Genomic DNA, 26301 nt, shown 5'->3' on the forward strand with positions numbered 1-26301 from the left:
ATTTTCCACCATCATGGGTCCCAGTATTCCTCCCACCCCCATCCCCCAGAAGCATGCTGAAAGTAGACTACACTATCTTTTGACATCTCTACTTCCAGTTACTTTTTACCCCAAGCCATCTCATATCCCACTGTCAAATGAATTTCCCTTGACCAGGGCTCTGAGTATGTCCAGTCCTGACTCCTAAGTTTGTCTCACGCTGCCTGTCTCAGAGCTAAGGCTCTGGACTAAGAGTCCCATTCTCTGCAAAGGTATCTCGCCCAATATCTTTGGGTTATTAGTTCTTTAGCTTGCTAACTCTGTACTCACATAAATGACGTTACTCCTGTGTCACTTCCTTGTTCCAATGAATCTGATTATTGACTCTAGCACTGAAGAATGTCAGAGAAACTCAATGGCTCTTGGCACATCATTGTCAAAAATGTTCACTAGCCTTTTGTCAGTACTCATGGCTATTTATAATAAACCCTCAACATTTTTTACATAACTAGGATGAGTTTGCATTGCGCATTGTGCTTTCTAGTGCAACTGGGTGGCCTTCTCTCTGCATCTGTACACATGTAAATTATGCCACCTGTTTTATTTTTTTATTTATTTATGGGCTAGAACAATAGCACAGCGGGTAGGGCCAACCTTGCGTGTGGCCAGCCTGGCCGACCTGAGTTCGATTCCTCAGCCCTTCTCGGAGAGGAATATCTTGCCTGCACAGCAAAGCCTGGCAAGCTACCTGTGTTGTATTCGATATGCCAAGAAAAAAAAACCAGTAACAACAAGTCTCACAATTTGTTGTGAGATGTTACTGGTGCCCGCTAGAGCAAATCAACGAACAACTGGAGGACAGTGCAATGCAGTGCAGTGAATCAATGTGGGGGTGCAGTTACACCTTCACCAGTGCCCATTCTCCCCTACCAATGTTCCCAGCATCTCTCCCACCATCCTCACCTCATCCCCCACCACCCCATCCCACCTTAGCTGCAGGGCATTCCCTTTTATTTTCTCTCCTTTTGGGTGTTGTGGTTTGCAATTAGAGGTATTGATCATGTTCGATCTATAGTCTACGTTCAGCACTCATCTTTCAACCCAAATGGGTCCTCACAACATCCTTTACTTGGTGTTCCCTTTTCTATCTGAGCTTCCTTTTCCTCCAGCATGTGCTGCCAGCTTCAAAGCCTTGGAGCAGACCTCCTGGTCCTTATCTCTACTACTCTTGGGCATTAGTCTTCCATTCTGTTACTTTATATTCCACAGATGAGTGCAATCTTTTTATGCCTATCCCTCTCTTTCTGACTCATTTCACATAACATGATACTTTCCATGTTGATCCACTTATATGCAAATTTCATGACTTCATCTTTTCTAACAGCTGCATAGTATTCCATTGTGTAGATGTAGCAAAGTTTCTTTAACCAGTCATCTGTTCTTGGGCACTCGGGTTTTTTTCCAGATTCTGGGTATTGTAAACAGAGCAGAAATGAACATACAAGTGCAGATGTCATTTCCACTATACTTTTATGCCTCTCTGGGATATATTCTCAGGAGTGGTATTGCTGGGTCAAATGGGAGCTCAATTTCTAATTTTTTGAGAATCATCCATACTGTTTTCCAAAAGGGCTGATCCAGTCGGCATTCCCACCAGCAGTGAAGGAGAGTCCCTTTCTCACCACATCCGCTCCAACACCGGTTGCTTTTGTTCTTTTGGATGTGGGCCAGTCTCTGTGATGTGAAATGATATCTCATTGTTGTTTTGATCTGCATCTCCCTGGTGATTAGTGATGTAGAGCATTTTCTCATGTGTCTTTTAGCCATTTGGATTTCTTTTTTGAGAAAGTTTCTGTTCATTTCATCACCCCATTTTTTGATGGGGTTGGATGTTTTCTTCTTGTGGAGTTCAACCAGTGCTTTGTATATCCTTGTTATCAACCCCTTATCAGATAGGTATTGGGTGAATATCCTTTCCTATTCTATGAATTGTCTTTGTATTATGGTCATTGTTTCTTTTGAGGTGCAGAATCTTCTTAGTTAAGATAGTCCTATTTGTTCATCTCTGTTTTCACTTGCTTAGCCAGTGGAATGTCATCTTTGAAGATACCGTTAGCTTCAATGTCGTGGAGGGTTTTTCCAACCTTGTCCTCAATGTACCTTATCGATTCTGGTCTGATGTTGAGGTCTTTAATCCATTCTTATCTGACTTTTGTACATCTGCCACCTGGTCTTATATTAACCTAAAGTGACATCGGTCATTTGTGAAATTATATGGGAAATTTCACTTTTATACAAAAAAGAGAGGGAAGAGTGAAATGAACTTTCATTTGTACATTCTTCAGTTTTAACAGTGACCAATATATGACAAATCTGAATTCAACTTTATGTATCAGTGAATTATTTTTATTTTATTTATTTATTTATTTATTTATTTAAGTTTTTTGGGTCACGGGTGTTACTCCTGGCTCTGCACTCAGGGATTACTCCTGGCCGACCTCAGGGGACCATATGGGATACTGGGAATTGAACGCAGGTCAGCCGCGTGCAAGGAAAATGGGGGTGGGAGGGATACTGGGATCCATGGTGGTGGAAAATGGGCACTGGTGGAGGAATGGGTATTTGATCATTGTATAATCGAAACCCAAGCACAAAAATTTGTAAGTCTACAATGGTACCTCATGGTGTTTCACTAATAAAAAATAAAAAATAAAGAAAAGAAAATGTCCCATCCACTGTGCTATTGCTCCAGCAGCCCCCAGTGGATTATTTTTAAGCAGATTTCAAACACCTCATTGTTTCATCTCTAAGTATTTGTATAAATACCTCCAAAAGGCAAGGGCACTTAAAAAACATACCATAATACTATTATCGCACTTCTAAAATGAAAACCATACTTTAGTCCATGCTTAAATTTCCACATGTCTTAGATCAATATTAACATATATTTGGTTATACCAATTGGGACCCAAAGTCTATCCACTGTATTTCATATTCCTTAAACATATTTTAGTCTAGGCACGCCCTCTTCTCTTTATGTTCTAAATTATTTGTTAAGAAATGGGATCATTTCTTCTGTAGAATTCCCCATCTTCTGCCTTTTGCTGATTATGTCCCCATGGCGAGGTTCAACATGCTCCTCTATCTTGTGTGTTTCCCATTATTTGGGAATTAGGTCCACAGACTTGATCGGACTCCAGTTGGACATTTTATGCAAGAAAAATTTTTAGGTGATAACAAGAATGGCTTCCCAGCCACTGAGCCCTGGGCAGTTCTGGGTGTGCACGGGATGGACCACATTCCCACATGATGTTGCAGATGCCTTTGAGGCTCTGCACATTGCTGTTTTCTCACTGATATCTGAGCTTTGTAGGTGGCTCCTCTTCCTCTCTCAAATACGCTTTCTGGAGGAATTGCCAGGCAGAAATCAATTGCACAATCTTCTTTCCCCCCACCACCCTGAACCTGCATAGACAGTTGCGAAAAAGAAGCAAGAGCCATTAAGGTACATAGTCAGCTGCTGTTTCTGGGTGCTTACCCAGGCCTGGCACTGTGCTATTTCATCCTAATAAGAATCGTCTTATTATGTCATTTTATAATATCTCATGTGGGAGATACTTTATCTTATTTATTTATTTTAATATATTTTTAAAATTTTGGCTTAGTAAAACCTCAACAAGGACTTAATAGGGCTGGAGCAATAGCACAGTGGTAGGGTGTTTGCCTTGTGCGCAGCCAGCCCGGCCGAACCAGGTTCGATTCCTCCGCCCCTCTCAGAGAGCCTGGCAAGCTACCAAGAGTATCTCACCTGCACGGCAAAGCCTGGCAAGCTACCCGTGACGTATTCAATATGCCAAACACAGTAACAACAAGTCTCAAAATGGAGACGTTGCTGAGCCTGCTTGAGAGAACCGATGAACAATGGGAAGACAGTGTTTGTTTGATGAGCTACAATAACTTTTACAAGTTCTTTGCTATGGAAGTGAGTTTTGGATCATTCTGTTAGCTGTTTCATGGTACAAGCAGCAGAAAATAAAATTACCATGGGCCTACTACGGGGACAGGCTTGAGGGGTGGTTGGGAAAATGGAGACATTAGTGGAGGGAAGGTGACAGTGGTGGCGGGATTAGGGTTGGGATTTTGAATACCTGTAACAAAGTATCATGAAGAGCTTTGTAAACCACAGTGTTTAAATAAGGTGGGAAAAATAAATGAAATAAAAAAATATTCTTTTTGTTTTGGGACCACACATGGAATGCTGACTCCTGGCTCTATGCTTTGGGATCACTCCTCCTGGGCTCAGGGGATCATATGTGTTGCTGGACTGAATCCAGGTCAGTGACATGCAAGACAGATGCATTACCCCCTTTACTATTTCTCCTGCTCCATGGGAAACATTTCTGCATGCCCATTGTGGAGATTACAAAACAGAAGGTAAGAGTTGGAAGAAACTCTGCCAAAAGAACTTTTAAGTGATGCTCCCAGTTTGTGGGCTTGGTACCACATACTGGGTCCTGGCGTATAGAAGTGACCCAACCCCGTAGGTATCTTCGTTTCTTTTTCTCCTTTTGCTAAACCATTAATTTATCCCTGTGAAGGAGTGTGTGTGTGTGTGTGTGTGTGTGTGTTGTTTGGTTATTTTAGCATGAACAGAGTTTTGCTGTTAATGAATAATGTCATTGAGAGTATACACAGATTTCAGAAATGCCTTGAGCTGCGATTTAGGAGGGATTGTGGTAGAGGTCATAGGGATGACGCTGGAGAGTGGAATTATAATTGCAACCTACCTGCTGTGGGAGCTGAAGCAAGTCACTTAAGCTCTCTGTGCCTGAAAGCCTCCTTAAAAATGTGCATGCTGCATTCTCATGTAGCATACACATGATACCCTTTTGGAACAGTGCTAGCACTCAACAAATGTTTGTGGCTACTGTAGCTATTATTGCTGTCTTTAGCCAAAGAGTTTGAACAATTCCCAGAAACAAACAAAAAGCTTGAAAATAAATTATTTTGCATTCTCTGTTTCCAAAAGGTCAGCTCCCGCTTCCCTTAACTATTTCTTTGTCATAGGGGATGGGAAGTGAGGTGGGCTCTCCACCATTCATTCCCCACCCCTGCACATTTTAATTAAGGTATCTTTGGGAAGGAATACTTTAATCCGAAGTGATCACTTTGATACTCGAAGAGACACATTTGGAGGCTACTTGGCGGAGGGGAATTAAAGACGGAGGAGTTGAATAAATAGCAAGCAAAATGTTAATGTTTTGGCTTTGTGGTGTCTGCATCTGAGAGCACTCGTAGCAGATTTTTTTTTTTTTGCCCTGTTCCAGCTGGAAGCCTGGCGCTGCTTTTGTGTGCGCCCAGCAGCATCCCGGCTGCGCCTCGCCGTGCGGCCCCAAGGGGTCAGTGTGATGCAGGGATTGGAGGGGAGCGGCCGAACTGGGCAGGAGGACGCGGCCCTGCCCACCCGACCGGGCGGACCTTTCTGGCTTTCGAAACGCGGTTTTGGCGGGTTTGCTCATAGACGCGAATTCGGGCGGGTGCGATCTGAACCCTCGGCATCCAGAAGCCGTCGGATGTTGGAGACCCGGTGTCGGGCTGGTTCCCGGGGTCTCTCTTTTCATTCTACAAGCTGAGCCCCTTCAACCTACCCGGAAGAAACCCACCAACCCAGAGCCACGCTGGCCCCCTCCAAGGCTCAGCCGAGCGTCATTGGCTCCTATGGAAGCTGATAGGCTCTGTTATAAAGCACGGTTTCAGGGATGGATGGAGAGGGATCATGCTGCCTCACAGGTGCAGAGTGATCTCCCTCTGACTGCAACGTAAAGAAATAGTCAGGGCAAGAACTGGGTGCTGATAGGGGGTAAAGTGATATGAGTGATCACGATACCCTTTCAGTAGGAAAGGGGGTGGGGGGAAGGAGAAAGAGAGAGAGAGAGAGAGAGAGAGAGAGAGAGAGAGAGAGAGAGAGAGAGAGAGACAGAGAGAGACAGAGAGAGAGAGGTGTCTGCCATAGAGGTAGACTGGGGCTGGGGGATGGTGGGAGGGAAACTGGGGACATTTTATTTTATTTTATTTATTGAATCACCGTAAGAACAGTCACAAAGCCTTTCAGTTTAAGTCTGGGTCAGTCATACAATGATCAAACACCCGTCCCTTCACCAGTGCACATTTTCTGCCACCAAGAACCGAAACTGGGGACATTGGTGGTGGCAAATGTGCACTGGTGAAGGGATAGGTGTTGGAATATTGTATGACTGAGGCTCAATCATGAACAACTTTTAAACTGTATCTCTCATGGTGATTCAATAAAACAAAATAATGTTTAAAAAAAAACAGCCTGGGAGTGGCTTGGAGGGATAGTACAGCGGGTAGGGCATTTGCCTTGCACTTGGCCAACCCAGGTTGGATTCCAAGCATCCCATATGGTCTCCGCTGCTCCCCCACCCAGCCCCCCAGCACCGCCAGGAGTAATTCCTGAATGCATGAGCCAAGAGTAACCCCTGTGCATTGTCAGGTGTGACCCAAAAAGCAAAACAAAACAAAACAAAACAGAAAACAGTCAGGGAATGAAAAGACATGGTAAGGGACCCTGAACTCAGCTACAGAACTGAGTCTGCCCAGAGGTTGTGAGTTGGGGCAGGCAGGCATTGGAGGGTCCCTGACACTGTGGGGGATATAGTTTTGGAGCACTGTTTGCCAGAGACATTAGTAGAAACAGTGTCCTACATCATGTGCCTAATTAAAACTTGAAGAAACATGAAAAAAGAATAAAATTAAAGTGACCTCTCGGCCCTCCAAAGTCTTGAGTGATTATAAAAGGCCATGGATAAAAAGTAGTTTTTGGATTTGAAAGTAAACTAGCACCATGGTTGAAATGGTTAAATGGACTTCAGAAGCATAACTAACTGTGTTCAAATGGAGGTGCCAGTCGGTGGCAAAGGACTACCCCTAGGTGATAGGTGCTAGGCCTTGATCTCTGTGCCTCAGCTTCCTTATCTTTAAAGTAAAGGTAAACAGAAGCTTCATGGAAAGAAAACCTTACAGAACAACTTGCGACCTCACAGTGAATGTGGCAGTTAGCTCTTAGATTAGAAGCATTACAGACACAGCCTTGGCTTTGGAGAAAGAACTGAGCACATTCTCATTGTCCTCATTGTCCTTGGGAACTAGGTTTCACTCCTGCCACCTTGCTCCCCACCTCATGGCTACCATTGTGAGCTGGAAGCACATCTTGTGGGCTTCCTTCCATTCATCCCATACAAAACTTCTGTAGCCAAGCAAACAGGAGGAATACCTCTTGGAGATGCAATCTGGACTGGGTGACAGGTGTGGGAGAGAGAGATTCTGCCCCAAGGAAGAGTTCTTAGACTACAGCAACTCCCTCAAGTTCAAATCTCAAAGTCATGGGATTATTTTCTCGGGTCCTGTTTGGGTCATCCGACCACAGCTTTCTCAGTTAGTTACTATTTATTTCCTGTGCAGTGGGTCAGTCAAACAGCTTCTCTGGGACCGCTTGCTGGACAAGACTTTCCTTGCAGTGTCTTGCACCCCATCTTTTGATGCACAGGTCTGTTTTCTTTCCACTGACTTGCTACATTTGTGTGTTTAAAGACCTGTCCATGTAGACTCACCTCTCACCCTGACCCTGGAGAGAGGAGGACATCTAATATTTTCTTCTGGAAGGTCTAGAGATGATTGAAAACCTTTTCAAGGCTCTTCAAATTCTCTTTTGCAGGTTTCTAGCCATTTCTCATGGAGCATGATTCCGATTCATTTTCAGCCTGAGCATTATTAGCATCTAGGTCTTCTCCAGTTGGTCAATGTCTGTCATCACCTCTTAGATTTTGGTTCCCTAAACTGAACCAGGAGCTATGGCTAAGAGCTTATCAGATCTTTGCTGCTTGCTAGTTTATCATCTACTTTATTTTGAGTATTACACTGTCAGCAACACACTTCAGTCATACAGTAGTGTCTCTAGAGCAACATGGAGTTCTTGAATCACAGAGCATGTTACAAACCCGCTTCAGAGTCTTGCACATGGCCAGCGATGGAGCTACTCTATCCCCCACACCCCAGGTATTTGGTTGGCTGATTGTTCAAGTCTAAAATCTAGATTGTATGGGGGTGGAGTGATGGTACGATGGGTAGGAACTTGCCTTGCACATACTCAACCAGGGTTCAATTCCCAGCACCCTGCGTGGTCCCCATAGCAATGCCAGGAGTGGTCCTTAAGCACAGAACCAGGAGTAAGTCCCTAGTACATATGGCTGTGGTTCCAATAGAAAAAAAGGATTCTAGATTTTCTATTTGTCATCAATATCGTGTTGGATATCGGGCTGGAGCGATAGCACAGTGGGTAGGGCGTTCGCCTTACAAGCGGCCAACATGGCCGACCCGAGTTCGATTCCTCCGTCCCTCTCGGAGAGCCTGGCAAGCTACTGAGAGTATTTGAATGCCAGACACAGTAACAACAAAGTCTCCAATGGAGACGTTACTGGGCCCGCTCGAGCAAATCGACGATCAACGGGAGGGCCTTTAAGGGCTGGAGCGATAGCACAGCGGGTAGGGCGTTCGCCTTACAAGCGGCCAACATGGCCGACCCGAGTTCGATTCCTCCGCCCCTCTCGAGAGCCCGGCAAGCTACCGAGAGTATTCGATATGCCAGACACAGTAACAACAAAGTCTCCAATGGAGATGTTACTGGGCCCGCTCGAGCAAATCGACGATCAACGGGAGGGCTGTGCTGTGCTGTGCTATCAATATCGTGTTAACTTTCAGACTTTGTCTTTCTGAGCAGAATACAAATTCCCTGCAGACAGAGGCTCATTTCTTTCTAGTCCCTGCCATGTACCTGGCATTTCATAGATGCTTGACAAGTGTTGATGGAGTAAAAGAACAAGCCTATTGAGAATCTTTGGATTTATTTTTTATTCACAGTTCTTAAAACATTGCAGGCTTCTCCTGCCTTCTAAATGTAGATTCCTCTAAGTTCATATTTTTTTATTTTGTTTTTTAGGTCTGGGAGTACTAAAAATTTTTCATACAAGTGAGTGGTGACAAAAATGGCAGAACTCCCTCCCCCCAAAGAACTACAAATTCATACCAAATAAGAGAGTTCTCTTTTCAGATAGCAGGGGAAGGGAAATGTATTTGTGATATGCACGTATAAACTTACATATATTGTGCCACTCCATGTTTCCATGACAAGGCTGTACTATTTTGATTAATACAGAGTATAGAAAACTTAACTTGCCTTGCATAAGAAGAACCCAGTTCCTTCTCCAGCGCCAGATATGGTTCCCTGAGCACCACCAGTTGTGATCCTTGAGTACAGACCAAGAAGTAACCCTGAGAACCACCCACATCAAAACAAAACAGAACAAAACAAACAATAACCATTTTTTTTCCCAAGAGAGCTAGTATAGCTGATAAGGCACTTGCCCTTATTTAGCCTCACTAGCTCTATTGCCCATAGATGATCTCCCTGCCCTGGCAGGAATGACCCCAGAATACAAGCATAGCCAGTTGCACTCCAAAGAAAAGAAAGCCTAACTAGACTCTGTTTTATTTATTTATGAGAATTATAATGACAAGACTGTACTTTCAGGGATCATGACTAGAGAGCTGGTTCAGAGTGTGCTCCTGTAACTGCTCCCAGTCACTGATGATGGCCATACCTTTCGGGGAAGATATGAGGGAGAGGATACAATTTGAGTGGAATGAAAGGGAAAAAAAGAAAATAATTATAATGATAGTAATTGCTTGATCATGGCTGATCAAAGTATCATATATTTTACCTGAATTTACTAACATTTTATATCTAGGTTTTGATAAGGAGTCTAGGTTTCATTGAAGGCCACATTAAAATGAAAATGCAATATCCCCATAGCATTACTGATAATCAGATATAACGACCAAATATTGGAAATAATACCACTGTGTTACAGTTCAAGTTTTAATAATTTGCTGCTTCCTTAGGCAAATTGCTTACTCTCTCAGTGTTACTGCAGTCTTGTTGAAGAGGTGTAGATGTGTGCTGAAAGTGGACTATAGACTGAACATGATGGCCACTTAGTATCCATATTTCAAACCATAACACCCAAAAGGACAGAGAGAGTAAGAGGGAATGTGCCTGCCACAGAGGCAGGGGCAGGGGATGGGATGGGGTGATGGGAGGGATAATGGGAACATTGGTGGTAGAGAATGGGCACTGGTGGAGGGATGGGTAGTCGATCATTATATGACTGAAACATAATCATGAAAGTTTGTAAATCTGTAACTGTATCTCACAGTGATTCATTAAAAAAATTATAAAAAAATTGCCCTCCGTTACTCAGTTGTTAACCAAAGAAAGCATTTAGCACAATTCTTAGCAAATAGCGTACACTTAAAAATGCTAACTATTCTTCTTATTATTCTTATTTGACCCCCTAAGAAGATACTCATTTGAATTGGTAGCCAATGCATTGTTCAGCCATCCAGTTTTTAGTCTATTTTGATTTTTTAAATTAGTTAAGCCAATTTGGTGTTCTATAGCCAAAAATCATGGTTGGCTCAATTTTTATCATATCAACCTTTTTTGTTTGCTTGTTTGTTTTGTTTCTTTGCCTAGAAGAGACAAAGACCTGAGTGTGTTTCTTATGAGCAGATGCATGTGTTTGTTTAGGCTGGTGACAGAGGGCTGGGGAGAGAGTGAGGTAGCAGGGCCAGCAGAGAACCTTGTAAATACAGGTCAGGCCAATGCAAAGAAACTTTGTTGGCAAAATCATTTTTGTCTCAGTCATTTGTGAAAATGAAATGCAGGGAATTTTCTCCATCTATCAGCAAGGTAGTTTGAACATATGGAGAATTGTTAAGCATTTTTAATGCAGTGATCTACATTGAAAAAATTTAAATCCAATGTGGATTTTGGTGTCCTCACTTGCTTCTCTGTTGCTTGAGTTTTTGAATTGTATCATGTGGATTTTTTTTCTCCTCCTTCAGATGAGTGAGTATCATGACTCTCCCTGCAGATAATTCCAGATAATTATAAACACAGACTGATTCTTATCATATCATTGTTCTAGATTTTTCTAAGTTGTTATTATGGTCTTGATATTATTTATCTTCAAATATTATTTATGCTCGAGCGGGCCCAGTAACGTCTCCATTGGAGATTTTGTTGTTACTGTGTTTGGCATATCGAATACATCACGGGTGGCTTGCCAGGCTCTGCTGTGTGGGCGAGATACTCTCGGTGGCTTGCCGGGCTCTCCGAGAGGGGCGGAGGAATCGAACTCGGGTCGGTTATGTTGGCTGCGTGCAAGGCAAACGCCCTACCGCTGTGCTATCGGAGTGATAGCACAGCGGTAGGGCGTTTGCCTTGCACGCAGCCAACAAATATTATTTATAATAGCTATTATTATCTCTGCTTTCCAAGGGGTTGAATACTTTGTCCTCAGTCACATGACTAGTAAGAGATAAAGCAGGTTTATTTGACTTCAAAGATCATGTTTCTCACCACGGGGATATTCCAGCAGTTCCTTAACACTCTTCAGTCTTTTAGGAGATCTGGATACCTCTTAGATTCATTTAGTGGCCTTGAGAATTCTTTATGGAAGTAGAAGTAGCTTTGATATTATTAAGAAGAACAAATATAGCTTCTCGGAGAAGTGCAACCAAAGGATTAGTTGGATATATAGGATTCATGGATAGTCATCATTTGCTTTCTTTGATTTTGGAAGTTTTGTTCTCAGTCACTTAACTCAAAATTTATTGATTAATCGTGAAATTAGTTTTAAAAATTTGAATGAAGTATGCATTATTTACTTGGCATAGCACAGCAGGTAGGGCATTTGCCTTGCATGAGCCCATGTGGCCGACCAGAGTTCGATTCCTCCACCCTTCTCAGAGAGCCCAGCTAGCTACCGAGAGTATCTCGCCTGCATGGCAAAGCCTGGCAAGCTACCCGTGACCTATTCGATATGCCAAACACAGTAGCAATAAGTGTCACAATGGAGACGTTACTGGACCCGCTCAAGCAAACGATGAACAACAGGAGGACAGTGCTATAGTGCTACAGTGTATGAAGTACTAAGATACTGTGGTGATGACAAAGTTTTCTATAGAGTTGGACATTGGTATAAACCAGAAAACCTAGGCACTGACCATCACTGAAACTTAGCTTTCTATTTCATGAAGGTACTCTTTTGCTATGTTTTGTTTTTGGGGACCAGCTGTGCTCAAGTCTGATTCCTGGCTCTGTGCTCAAAGATCTTTCCTGGTGTGCTAGGGAGGACATCTGAGATGCTGGGGACCCAACACTGTTTGGCTACAGGCAAGGCAAGTGCCTCACCTCCATAATACCTCTCTAGTTCCAGAAGATATTCTTCCTTCCCACCTCCAACAACAATTAATATACATGTAGACTTATTCCTGAGCCCTGTTCAACCTGCCTTTCTTAAAATCTCCTCACCAAATCCTATACTTCCATCAAGGACTCAGGATACACCTTTCTTTTGAAACCTTTGTTGCTTCGTTTTCTGCTAGATATCTATTGAAACTCCTCCTCCTCCTCCTCCTTCTCCTCCTCCTTCTCCTTCTCCTTCTCCTTCTCCTTCTCCTTCTCCTTCTCCTCCTCCTCCTTCTCTTCCTCCTCCTCCTCCTCCTCCTCATCATCATCATCATCATCATCATATTTAAAGTTTTCTTCTTTAGGAGGGGATAAGAATCACAGAGTTTCATAAAAATCTCTGTTCTTGGTCTTCATCTTACTGAATATGTTCTGAATTTCTTAATAATGTAACATTTGAAGGAGAACAGTTATTTAAATATTTTGAAACTTAAAACAGACGAAGAAACCATAGTTATACATTGTTGTCATGTATTATTATTCATTTTTATTTTAGGTATAATTTTGTATACCAAATATTGCCCTTTTAACTAGATTAAAACATCTAGAAAATAATGATATTTCTATGTTTTTACCTTAATTCTTAGCACAATGGTGTTCAAATAATCAATAGCTAATACCTGAATAAACCCTCAGTGAATGAAATTGATCCTGTTTCTGCTCATCACAATGTACTCAGAACTTTTCAGCAGTGAGTTAGCAGTCTAATGCTGACATCTGATGTCTTAGAGACAAATACCCTGGACTGATCTAGTAGCAGACAGAGGGTTATTTATTTATTTATTTATTTATTGCTTTTTGGGTCACACCCGGCAATGCACAGGGGTTACTCCTGGCTCTGCACTCAGGAATTACTCCTGGTGGTGCTCAGGGGACCATATGGGATGCTAGGAATCGAACCCGGGTCGGCTGCGTGCAAGGCAAACGCCCTACCCGCTGTGCTATCACTCCAGCCCCGGGGTTGATTCATTTATGTGCCATCTCCTCATTCGAGATAGGATAGGTAAAACTGCCCTTTCCCCACTCTGAAAGTTATTTGTATGGCACATGACTTATTTTTATTACCAAAGTGTGGAAGTGATAATGCCATTCCCAGACTAAAGAAATGAACTGCCAGTGTAGTTTTCTTCTCTTGTCTGTGCAACCATCAATACTGCAGATAAGGAAGCTCTAGCATGTGAAGCCCCAGTTATTTCTTAAAGGAAGTTTCATGATGACTTTTGCCAAGGCATGGAGAAAGTTCCAGTACCACGTCTGCAGAGCCCAGAAGGTATCTCAAACTAGTCCTACGTGGTGCCTGTATTTCTATTGTACTTCAGAGATGTAGTTTGGGACCACCTGTTAATTTTTGCTTTTGGGGTCACATCCGGTGATGCACAGGGGTTACTCCTGGCTCTGCACTCAGGAATTACTCCTAGTGGTGCTCAGGGGAGCATATGGGATGTTGAGAATCGTACTGGGTTGGTTGCGTGAAAGGCAAACGCCCTACCCACTGTGTTATCACTCCAGCCCCTCACCTGTTAATTTTTATATATGTGTGTGTGTGTGGGGGGGGGAATTTTGGCATAATGAGGTTTTCATGTTTTCAAGCCTCTCATATATCTGTTTATTGGTGCTTTTTAAAGTATATTACTTTTATTTTCACTTAAGTAAATTATTAAGTTAATTATTACTTTTACTTTCAGCCTCCCTCCTTTCAGTTAAGATGTGTATGTATGTATATCACTTGATCACTTGACTTCCCATTAATCGTTGATTTGCTTGAGTGGGCGCCAGTAACATCTTCATTTGTCCCTGTCGGGTGCTAGTGTAGCAAAATGACTTCTGTTCATTCTAGGAACACGAAGAGCCTCAAACCGATCATTCAGGGTCTTAACGAAGAAGTCTGACTATCTGGTAGGTGGGCGGCCACGCGGTCTTTTGACATTCTGTGGAATCCAGTTGGTAACGGCTCCAGTCCTACAGTCGTCTCCAAATCTCATTATATGTCCAGTTCATCTGATTTTCGACACCTTGCCAAAGGAGACAGCATCCCTGTTTCTTGACCATCAAAGGAGGTCGGAACTCCAGATTCTTTCTCTCATTTGAGTGAAACATGATACTCCAAGCATAGCTCTTTCGATTCCTCTTTGGGAGACCGAAATAGCATTCTCATCCTGTTTTCATAAAGCCCAGGTCTCTGAGGCATATGTTAAACATATGTATATACATGTATGTATATGCATATATGTGCACATCCTGCGGATATAACTGGAAAAAAGACATATTAACAAGAGAAAAGATAGATTTAAGGGGAAGAGTTGTGACTCAATTGTAGAGCACATACTTCCAATAAAAATGTGAAATCCAGGGCTTGATCCCTGGCACCACAAAAGGAAGTGAAAGAAAAGAAAAGAAAAGAAAAGAAAGGATGAGAGAAGAGGAAAGAAAAGGAAAGGAAAGAACAAAAGAGAAGAAAAGAAAAGAGAAGAAAAGAAAAGAAGAAAAGACAGGTTTCAAACATACTAAGATTTTAGAAGGAAGTGACTCAAGAAAGTGATTTGAATTTGGGGCTTATATATCAACTTAACAGCAAAGGGAAGAAGGGTACTTATGAAAACAAATGAGTTTTGGAAGACAAAAAGACCCTGAGGAAGAAAGATGGGTCTTACAGCAGTGTTTTATTTCTAGTCATAAATGTCAATCTTCCCAGTTGCTAGAAATTCCTGGGGAGGGGATTTATGAAAATTATATTCTTTAGAATGATTCTCTTCTCTTAAAGCAGATAAAGGATTTCAATAACTTAGATATCTTGTGCTCAAAATAATTTTTATGCCACAGTGCTATGTTCTGGAACCCATTACCACCCCAGGAAAAAATTGTCTATGAGGAATTGTGGGGAATCAAAAGCCTCCTATTTCCCTACAAGACCAGGGGTCCATGCTTTTAGAATGTGTTGCTCTGAACTCATAGGTTATTCTGTGGCTTGTCTAAAGTACTAGTTAAGTAGGTCAGCTTTCAACATATCTGGGCATTTCAGAAAATATTTCTGCTGTTCTAACTGGAGCAAAAAAAATTCCACTCAGGATTTAGTGCTCATGCAGAACCTTCCAAGCTCTCTCAGGAGAAGATTCTAAATATAATCACAAAAAGTTTTTTGGAAGTTCAAAAAGAAAGTGAACTTTGTGTGTGCGTGTTTCCAGATGGGAAGAAGGGTAAAACAGATAAGGTGAGAGAATTTCCATTGTTAGATGCCTCTTGTTTGTCTATGAAATACACATGAAGGAGCTATACTGAGCCATGAATACTGAAAGCACTGGAGTGTTTTCCTACGTGTGAAAATGTTACCCTTTGAAAAATCCAAGGCCCACCCTGGGCCACACATGTCGAACTGAGAGCTCAGCTGTTAGGCAGCTCCTCACCTGCACCAACAGTGAAAGCAAAAGTGGTATGGTACAGATATTGTTTAAAATGGGTGTGTTAAAAATACCACCTTGGCTTCACAGATTTCTGGATCTGTGGGGAGGTATTCTCATTTACGTACTGTGCTGAAGGTAGGTCTGAGAAATGCACAAGCCAGTTAAAATCAGTTCTTTAATTGGATTATGCAACAGCTTTTGAAACACCATACTTTATATTTTAAAGAAAGTGTGGCCCTAAGGTTTCAGGGTGGACAAAAGGGAACATACAGCTCAGTCAAGGCAAAGTTTAGGTGTGGTTTTAACTGTACAATGGGAAATAAGAGGGATTTTTTTTCAATTTTACTTTTTTAAAAAAAAATTGAATCACCATGAGACAGACTCTTACAAGTTGTTCGTGATTAGGTTTCAGTCATACAATACTCCAACACCCACCCCTCCACCAGTATACATTTCCCAGCACCAGTGTTCCCTGTGTCCTTCTCATGCCCCCTCCCTCCCTCCCGCCAGTCTGCCTCTATGGCAGGTGAGGAGAGGAATCTTTTTATATGTTAGACTTTCCCAAGTGCTGAGGAGATGACAGAGAGTGATGGAAGGATTCCAGAGGGAGATCAGGTTTGGAGGACCCATTCTCAGTGTTAAAGGAAGAAGCAACAGTTCCCAAATGGAATGATATTAGGGCCACAACAATAACGAATCTAATCACTGTTTCAGACTCTCCCCAAAATGAATCAATTTGATGCTTCCTGGTCAGTACAGTCTGCATAACACCCCTGCTTTCCCACAAAGGAATATGGTATTGCCTTAGATCCTCTGTCTCTCTCTCTCTCTATCTCCCCTGAGGTTTTCAGTGGGGTTAATGCCAGGGAAGTCAGGACTAGTACAAATTGGCGGGAACACTCCTTTTAGAAACTATTGGCCTCCCAGTCTCTCTAAAGCAGATACTAGACTGTCCCTGAGACTCACTTGGTCTGAATGGTATGGGAATCTGGTTTTTTGCATCCACTTTTTTTGGGAGTTGTGGTTCTCATGAAACCAGGCCAAAGATCAGTATGAGAAAAGGACAACTGTCCCCTCCCCAAATACTAAAGATAAGGCTAGTTTATCCTGAAAGATAAACAGTTTCCTATTCTTCCTAAAGCCTAACTCTAACTTTGTTTAGATTGGTAGATAAGGAGTATGTTTCAGAAAACCACCCGTTAGGGTCTTTGATCATTTATTCAGGTGCCCAGTGGTTCTGTAACCCACCCTTTTCTTTTGTTCTTTTCCTTTGACCCTTCTTGTGATCATGAAGACAAGATGGTTTCCTTGAGGAAAAGAGTGTTCCGTCTTCCTATGTGCTAGTTTGTTGCCAATCACACTTGTTCTTCATCCATCATGTGCCTTTCATTTAATTGGCTCTTGAGTAGCCGTGGGACTGATACTTTCAAGGTCACATTCAGATTGAGGTAATACTCTGTTCTTCATAGGCAAGAGAAACACCAAACCCAATCTCCACTCATGCTTTTTCTAGGTATGTTGTCTTTTCTTGAGTAATGAATTTCAGGAGAAGACAAATTTTAATGTTACTGGTTTTATTTAGGAAATTGGATAGAAAATAAGGCAGATAGATGGGGCTGGGTGTGTGTGGAAATAAGTCTTGGAAGTCAGAAAATCATACGTGATTCAAAGAAGTCATTAGCTTCAAAGTACTCACAGTCATGAAAACCAGACCATGTTGTGGAACTGAGGCCAGTAAGACTCTAACTGGTTCCAGCACCAACCCAATGAAGACAATCCCATCCAGAGAGGAGATACTTTGGTAGAAATAAAAGACTGTGATAAGAACATGAAGTTAGACCACCCAAAGTTGAAAACTCTTTTCCTTGACAACACTCTAATGCCAGACTCTGATTTACATAGACAGCACCAAATTTGGGAAGTTTTGAGAAAACCTATATAACCAACTTTACAAAAGCAAGTGGAACATATTCTCCATCTTGGAGATTTGCATGCATTTCAACGTGAAATGTGTACTCTTTGTTCTCTCATCTCTGGATAAAAGTTTATGTTTTCTCTTGAACAAGTTACTTTCTCTTTCCTTATCATCTCCAAATGAAATGGTTTAATGTCACTATTCATCTCTTCTTGAAATTCTTTTCAGCAAGGGAAAATGACAACTCCCTACAGTGATAAACCTTACAGAACCTGGGTAAAAGTTAGAATTAATTTTCCATTTCCCTCAAAGAGAAATTCCTTGCTCCAGCATGAGTTCTGTAGCTCTCTGAGAGTTTTGGGTGGCAGGAATTAAATGATCATGCAGTGAAGATCAAGTGTGACTCAGGTGCAGTTTGAAGGTTGCCAAATGGAGTAGGTAAGATGTAAGGTCTGTATTTGCAGCTGCTCACAGTAGATTTTTCTTAGTTCTGACCAGCACAGCGGGTAGGGCGTTAGCCTTGCAAGCGGCCAATATGGCCGACCCGAGTTCGATTCCTCCGCCCCTCTCAGAGAGCCCGGCAAGCTACCGAAAGTATCTAGCACGCATGGCAAAGACTGGCAAGCTACCTGTGATGTATTCGATATGCCAAACACAGTAACAACAAGTCTCACAATGGAGATGTTACTGTACCGTTCGAGCAAATCGATAAACAACTGGAGGACAGTGACAGTGACAGTGACCCACTCAGGCCCTTTCTGAGTGACTAAAGTGGGTAGAAAAGAAAACAGTAGATGCTATGCTACTACCTCTCTTCTTTATACTTCACATAAGTCACCTGCAACCATAGAAAATAATGAAGAGAAAACCCCATAAAGCAGTGGAAATAAATTATGTACCCCAAGTTGGAATAGACAGACTCCAGAATGGAGAGTACCAGGATTGCTTTTGCAATGCTCATTACATAAATCTTTTCTAAACTGCGTTGGTTGGGGGCTATTTGTTTGGATAAGAGTTTGTTGCAAGAGCATTGTTAAGACAAAAGGACTTTGAACTGAAAGCACTCTTTATTCAGAGTCTAACTAAGCTTTTGTTATCGAAGATGTATCTCCTAAAGGTTCTCTTGATTGGTTCAAATTTTGGCCTTAAATTTTCAACTGGAGTTCCCAGTCTTGTGCCTGAGATTGGGAGCAGGAATTCCCAAATGTTCCTTGATTTTTTAAAAAATAGTTTCTTGAAACTCATTGTTACATTCAGGCCCTTGATATGAGAGTTAGGATTGTTAAAAAACAAATCAACATCTATCCAGGAAATTGGCTTCATTAAAAGATTCATAAATCATTCCGCATCTCAACTAGCAAATGAAAAGGCATTCCGAAGAGCTCTGCAAAATGGAAGGCTTTTATAGTCAGGAGGAGATAAGGGACTAAGAAGATTATTTCAGACAAGTATATCCCCCCTTTTCAGGGGGAGCTTTGAAGGGGTTATCATGAAGTTTGTCATGATAGTGATTGGTTAAGATTATACTTGTGAGAGTTGATTGTCTATGTTTAAATTAATTAGGTATTAAATCTTGTTTTGATGACATAGACCTTAAAACCAGTGACCCCAGTTTTAATCCTGTTGTCTATATTTAAATCACAGTTGAGATTAGAGGAAAGGGTTAAGTAAAAGGGCCAATGTGGTGCCCCCTTGGGAAAATAACCTCTAGTATTTACTCCTTAAAAGTGAAACAGTTGACAACGCACCCAGAAGTTAGGGGGAAGAATTGTAAAAACAGAAGAAGGAGGAAAAATACTCAACATGTGTTGATTATGAATTTTAATTACTGAGTTATCTGTTCAGTCGAACAGGCTGGGAAGAAATGTGGGCAGGAAGAGCTCTATGAATATTACAGATGATACAATTCTGTTTTTAGGAAATGCACAATTAGATTGTGTCTACACAACCCAAAGTAAAAGCAGATGTATCCGTCATAAGGCTATTTTGATTAATGGGGAAATTTGGAGCTTAAATTATCTGGTTCCGCCAGCTATGTTGATCAAATGAATTGGATCATTGCCAGATCTCTATTCCCCTCAGTGGGGTGTAGACACAACTTTTTGGGTGAGACAGTTTCAAAAAGAGGATTTATCATATAAAGCAGCATATCTTAGTGAAAAAGAAAATGTGGCAAAAATCAAGTGATAATGACATTCATACATCTGGATAACCTGTATCTACATGAATGTTGGCTATTGATTTTATTTACCTTTAAAGTATGTAATAATCTCAAAAGGTGTCATAATCTCCAGTAGGTCCGATATTCTTCACATTCTTCTTGGGAGCTGGTTATCTAGGGAAGAGGCCATCATATTACTGAATTTGAAGCAACAACCAAATGACTTGGCAGACATAAAAAAATAATAGGAAGTCCTTTGACACCCAGGGTATACTTCTATTATGTTAGCTCACACCAGAGAGGAAGGTAATCCAATGAAGATGGACTACTTCAGACATCTTGTTTAGAAGACCAAAGCTATCATCTGCCCTCTGGATGTTTCTACTGAGGCTCTCTGGTAGCCTTCCTTCTCTGGAAGATATTTGTGTGTTTGTACATAAAGACTAGTCAGCCCTTTGAGATTTGTAGTCAACATATCCTCTTTAACACTAGAACTAGTTTTAGAGCACATACCTTAAATGGCACCACTGTCTGAAATAAGGGCTGGATTATGTGAATCATAAAGGATGCTACTAAAACAGACATGTTTTATTTAAATAGGCTCTGTCAGAATAGGGGTCCCCTGCTATTAACAGATGCATTGAATAAGCTGAGATATCCTTTATTATGAAATGAAAGAGGCAAATTAAAACAAAATGGAATAACCACCCCAGAAATCAATGATGATAGTGGGTGATTAAGCAGCAGCTGTAATAACCCAAATGCCCATCAATGGATGAACTGATGAGCAAGTTGCAATACATACATATACAATGAATATTACTCATCTATGAAGAATGAATGCTATAACATAGATGAACCCTTAAAACCATAATAAGTGAAAGAAGACAGATAAAATACTTACATAATATATGATTCCATGTATATGAAATATGCAAATAGGCAAATTTATAGAGAGAGGCTGTATATTTGTGACTTCAAGGATTGAAGAAAGAGAAAACAGTTCTGATGACTTACTGGGTATAACTGTGTTCTTTGGGGGTGATAAAAATGTTTTAGGATTTACTAGAGGTGGTAGTATAGCATGATAAATATGCTAAATCCCATTGATTAACATATTGTTCAAATTTTAGCTCAAGAGAAGTGACTAGAATTCAAATAATGTTTGGGTCAACCAACTCCTACACTCATTCTCTATTCATTATGAATGAATAGAGTTTAGGACCATTTTGGATATATTTGCTAATGGAATACATGCTTTAAAGACCATAGAAGTCATTTTTCCTTTCATTTGTAGATTAGAAGTGATGCAATAATTCTTTTTTTAAAATTTTTTTAAAAAATTTTTTCCCTTTATTTTTTTTTTACAGTTGTAGATTTACAATTTTTTGTGCTTGGGTTTCAATTATACAATGATCAGCTACCCATCCCTCCACCACTGCCCATTTTCCACCACCATGGACAATATCCCTCCCACCCCCATCCCCCCATGGCCCCTGTCTCTGTGGCAGGGCAATCCCCTGTGTTCTCTCTCTCCTTTTGGGTGTTGTGGTCTGCAAAAGAGGCATTGAGTGGCAAACATGTTCAGTCCATAGTCTACTTTCGACATGAATGCAATAATTCTTTGGGAAGCCAGAGATAGGACCAGGTTGCTATCCAAGTTAATTCTTAGGGAAGTACTGAATCAGGAAATCACACCATTTGTGGATAAAGCACGTTTGTTTTTTATTTTTTCTTGCCTTCCATGAGACCACAACTATTGTTGTATCCCTGGCATCCTGTATGATCCCATGATAATCTTCAGAAATAATTCCGTAGTGCAGAGCCAGAAGTCCTGAACACTGAGTATTACTCCTAGATGTGACCCCAAAACCAAAAAAAAAACCAAAAAGTGCCAAGTGCAGGGGGCAGAAACACAGATCATTGTGTCCATCCTCCTCAGCACTGCCATTGCTCAGTTTCTGGGATTGGACACTGTTGGCACCCACCAGCAGATCTCTGAGGTGAGGTGGTGGGTCTGTCTGTGAATTTCCTGTTCAGGCAGAGAGTACTTACCTTGAAAGTAAGTAATACAACACTCTGAGATACCCAGCTGTTAGTTGAAACCCACCCAAGTCTCTTTTTTGCTACAGTTTGAGCCAATGTGGCAATAGTAATTATAATTGAAAAATTATAATCAATCAAGAACTATCTATTCTTTTGTCCTTATTAGGTTCCAGATACCAGGTTGAAAAGATACACTTCAGGAAGTATTTGTAGTTGGAATCAGAATTGTATATTACCACGCTTACTGGAAGGATTCCCCTTTCCTATATTTCTGCCCTCTTAAGTAGCACTGCAGTACAGTCCTCCTGTTGTTCATTGATTTGCTCGAGGGGGCCCAGTAACATCTCCATTGTGAGACTTGTTGTTACTGTGTTTGGCTTTTCTACCTTTGCTGGTGCCAGTATACTTACTTGAAAGCACATCTGTTCACTAGCCCATGATTTCCTTTCTTCTGTTAGCAAGCAGTACTGAAAATCCCAGTATATTACAGGTTCAGACTAGACAAAAGCTGAGGACCAAGAACCCTGGGAGTCTGAACTCCTTGTCTCTTCTCTTTTGTGTTTCTTCCAGTGTTGCTAAAGTTGAGTCTAGTGCAGACCATCTCTAGTTTTGTATTTTTATTGAATGACCGTGAGATACAGTTACAAAGCTTTCATGTTTAAGTTTCAGTCTTACAGTGATCAAATACCCACCAGTGGACATTTTCCACCATCAATATCTCCAGTATGTCCCCCATCATCCCAACCCTCCCCCTGCCTCTATGGCAGACAATTTCCCCCATACTCTCTACTTTTGGGCATTATGGTTTGCAATATAGAAACCATCTATATTTGATGATAGAACACTGCTGTGTGCTTCAAATAACACCTAGTTCATGGCAGCATTTGTATTTGATGTTTTATGGTCAATTGTATACCTATAGCAGGTATTCAGAATAGTAACAGATCTGCTCTGATACATCTACACAATGGAATACTATGCAGCTGTTAGAAAAGATGAAGTCATGAAATTTTCATATAAGTGGACCAACATGGAGAGTTTCATTCTAAGTGAAATGAGCCAGAAAAAGGGGGGTAGGCATAGAATGACTTGCACTCATTTGTGGAATATAAAGCAACATAATGGGAGACTAACACCTAAGGATAGTAGAGATAAGGGCCAGGAGGATTGCTCCATGGTTTGGAAGCCTGCCTCAAATGCTGGGTAAAAAGGCAGCTGAGATAGAGAAGAGACAAACAAGTAAATGATGCTGGAGGGCTCGCTCAGGATGGGAGATGTGTGATAAAAGTAGACTATGAACTGAACATGATGGCCACTTAGTATCCCTATTGTGAACCATAACACCCAAAAGGAGGGAGTAAAAGGGAATGTACCTGCCACAGAGGTGGGTGTGGGGGTGTGAGTGTGGGAAGAGGGATACTGGGAACATTGATGGTGGAGAATGAACACTGGTGGAGGGATGAGTATTTGATCATTGTATGACTGAAACATAATCATGAAAGCTTGTAAATCTATAGGTGATTCATTAAAAAGATTAAAAATTAATCAAACAAACAAACAAAAGAATAGTAACAGATCTGGATTAGTGCTCAGAGATTACTCCTGGTAGTCCTGATTCTATTCTCAGAGGTCACTCCTGGCAGAGCTCAGGGGACTGACTATATGTGATGGCATGTATCCAAATCTGTATTGACTGTATACATGGCTTGTGCCTGCATTAACTACTGTAATATTTCTCTGGCACATGGATGTTCCTTTCTAATAGTAGAAGTTGACTCTAAATCCAAGGGAAGTTATTCTTTCATCCACTGAGGCTTGTTAGAGACACTCTTGGGTATTCCTATCTGCGATGACACTTCCAGTTGGCAAGTGGTCATAAGATCCAGGTGGTTAGTGATCTGAATGGTAGCCTTTTAATTTTTTAAATTTTAATACCATGCTTTACAAAGTTGTTCATAATATAGTTGTTCTGGGATTTCAGTGTTCCAACAATAATCACACTTATAAGAGTGACCTTGTCTCCATCATTGTTCCCATTTTCCCAACCACCCCCAAGCTTGCCCCCTTAGCAGGTACACAATAATTTTATATTGCCTGTTAAAGTTAAATAACTAACCGAATTATAAAAAATACTTCAGTAAAATAACATTTGTGAAAATCTATCTCACACACATTTGTTAAGTCCTTGTCTGATGTTTGACTAAGCTGTTTGTTGCTAGCTGAGCCTTCTGTGTTAGTGTTTTTGTTTGTTGAGTTTAGTTGACTTCTATGTGACTTTCCCACCTAATTTGGTGTGCTTCTACTGGAACATCAGTATAGGGGAATTTGGAGCTGTGACATGGCCAAGCGCCAAGAACTTCAGGATCTCTAGAAACTGGGTAATGTATTGACGAGGCTGTGGCTATGGAAAGTGGGCGTGGCTGCTTCAGGAAGTACAGGGGAAAGGGTAGGGAAGAGACGCCCATCCCAACTCTGAGAGAATCCCAGAGTTATCAGCTGAAAAACTGGTGTGTGCTTAGAATTTTTGCTGTTTGGTGTCTCAGAAGAGTCTATTCATGACAAAGTGGGATTGGGATGTTGGTGTAGCAACTGCTGTGATTATTGGTGTGGCTGCCTGGCTTCGGCAGGACAGGTATTCTGCCTGCCCCCATCCTGAGGGCACCCCAGAATTTTCAGCCAGGATTTGTATGGACACTCATTATAACAGCTTGACTTACATCTCCTTGGAGATTTAGTTGTTGTACCAATAGCCTTGTTCTTGGTAAAGACAAGACTTGTGGATCAAGAAGAGAAGATTTGTTCTTGATCAGCTTCATTTGGATGGAAGGGGAGAGAGTCACGTTGATTGTGTTTAGTCAGAAAGAGAGGGACAGACACAGAAGGGTCTCTCTTATATGTGGTGAATAAAGAAACACAGTAGGGGATTAAGAATGCACAAAGGCAACCGTAACTCAGAACGGCCCCTAGAAGCTTTCCTGGGATGGAGAGTAGACAGGATAGGGAAGACCACTGGGACAAGGTGGGGGTGGGGGCTGGGGACGCAGACACTCTGGTGGAGGATGTGGAGCTGGAATGGTTTATGGAAGAAAACGACCATTAATGGTATTACAAACAACGGTGCCTAAAATGAAAAAAACAATATCAACTTCACAAGTATTAAGAACTTGGGACAGAGCAGCTTAGTTAGGTCACTTCTAGAATCCAAGGAGGTGTAAGCCTTTGGAATCCACAAAGACTCAAGCTTCTTTGTGGAAAATGGGCCAATGTGAAACGTTTGTTTTATACTTTACAAGAGACTCTGCTGTTCTCTCATACTACCCACCCTCTGAACTTTCACTGATGGGGCAGTCTCCCAGAATATTGTGGGATTTTTATCTCTTGTGCTGGTATGCTTATGCCTTTCTAAGACATCTGGACTTTGGGCTACACCTTGTGCTACAGCTCCAACTTGAATAATGAATTGAACCAGTGTGATATTTTGTGGGATATCAAGGTAGCAAAGAGCTCTCTGAATAGATCTATGACAGGGGAGCAAGAGAGTGGACAGATCTTAATCAAGAATATAATTGTCCTTTCCTCTTGAAGGCAACCTTTTTCTCCTCATCTTTTCTGGTTCCTTTTCTGGATTATTAGAATAATTACTTGTAATGCTTAAGAAACACCATCTAGTGTCTACCATTATTTCCACTAAATAAGGAAGTTCAATGCCAGTTTTCACCTCTACCTAGTACATAATATCTTCGTCTCAGGGACTTCCAAAGATGCTGTTGTTTCTCTTGCCAATGCATTTCTAAATGCCTTGTAAAGCATCATTAGGTCTTCTTGGGGAAATGGTAAAGTGGTGATGATCATTTGGATGTTCACAATTTTAGCACATGCCATGAATTACCAGCCTATTATTTTTCCCTGGAAAAAGGTTTGTGCTTTTATGAAATACAAGAACAGGACAACTTATTCCCTAAACCCCAACTTCATGGTCTGTTTTCTAGAACCACTTTGTATTAGTGAAGATCCTGGCAAGAAACAGATGGCACATTTATATGAGCTGCAGTTGAAGAGTTTTCTCTAGGAACTTGTCCTTACCTTTAGACCTTACTAGAGAGAGGAGGGAAAAATTATTTCTAGAATCTAGAAAATGCTATATCTTTGAGAAAAGAATTCCCAGCAGGATACACAGACCTAAGTGAAAAAATTGCAGCTACTTCTAAGACTGTATTTAGTGAGGGAAGGTTTGGTCACTTTCTTGTCAGGTACTCATGAGGAAACTGTGGATTTTCTCTTCAGGTAAGCCCAACTGAATCTAGAGACTAAGAGCTTCTAGTGTTTGCTTGTCTTCAGAGGTGAATTTCCAGGACAGAATGGATGAGAGTAGAGAATGGGTCTACAGATGCACACGAAGAAGACCCAGTTC

This window comes from Sorex fumeus, unplaced genomic scaffold (assembly GCF_029834395.1).
Source record: "Sorex fumeus unplaced genomic scaffold, SorFum_2.1 ptg000037l, whole genome shotgun sequence".
NCBI lineage: Eukaryota > Metazoa > Chordata > Mammalia > Eulipotyphla > Soricidae > Sorex > Sorex fumeus.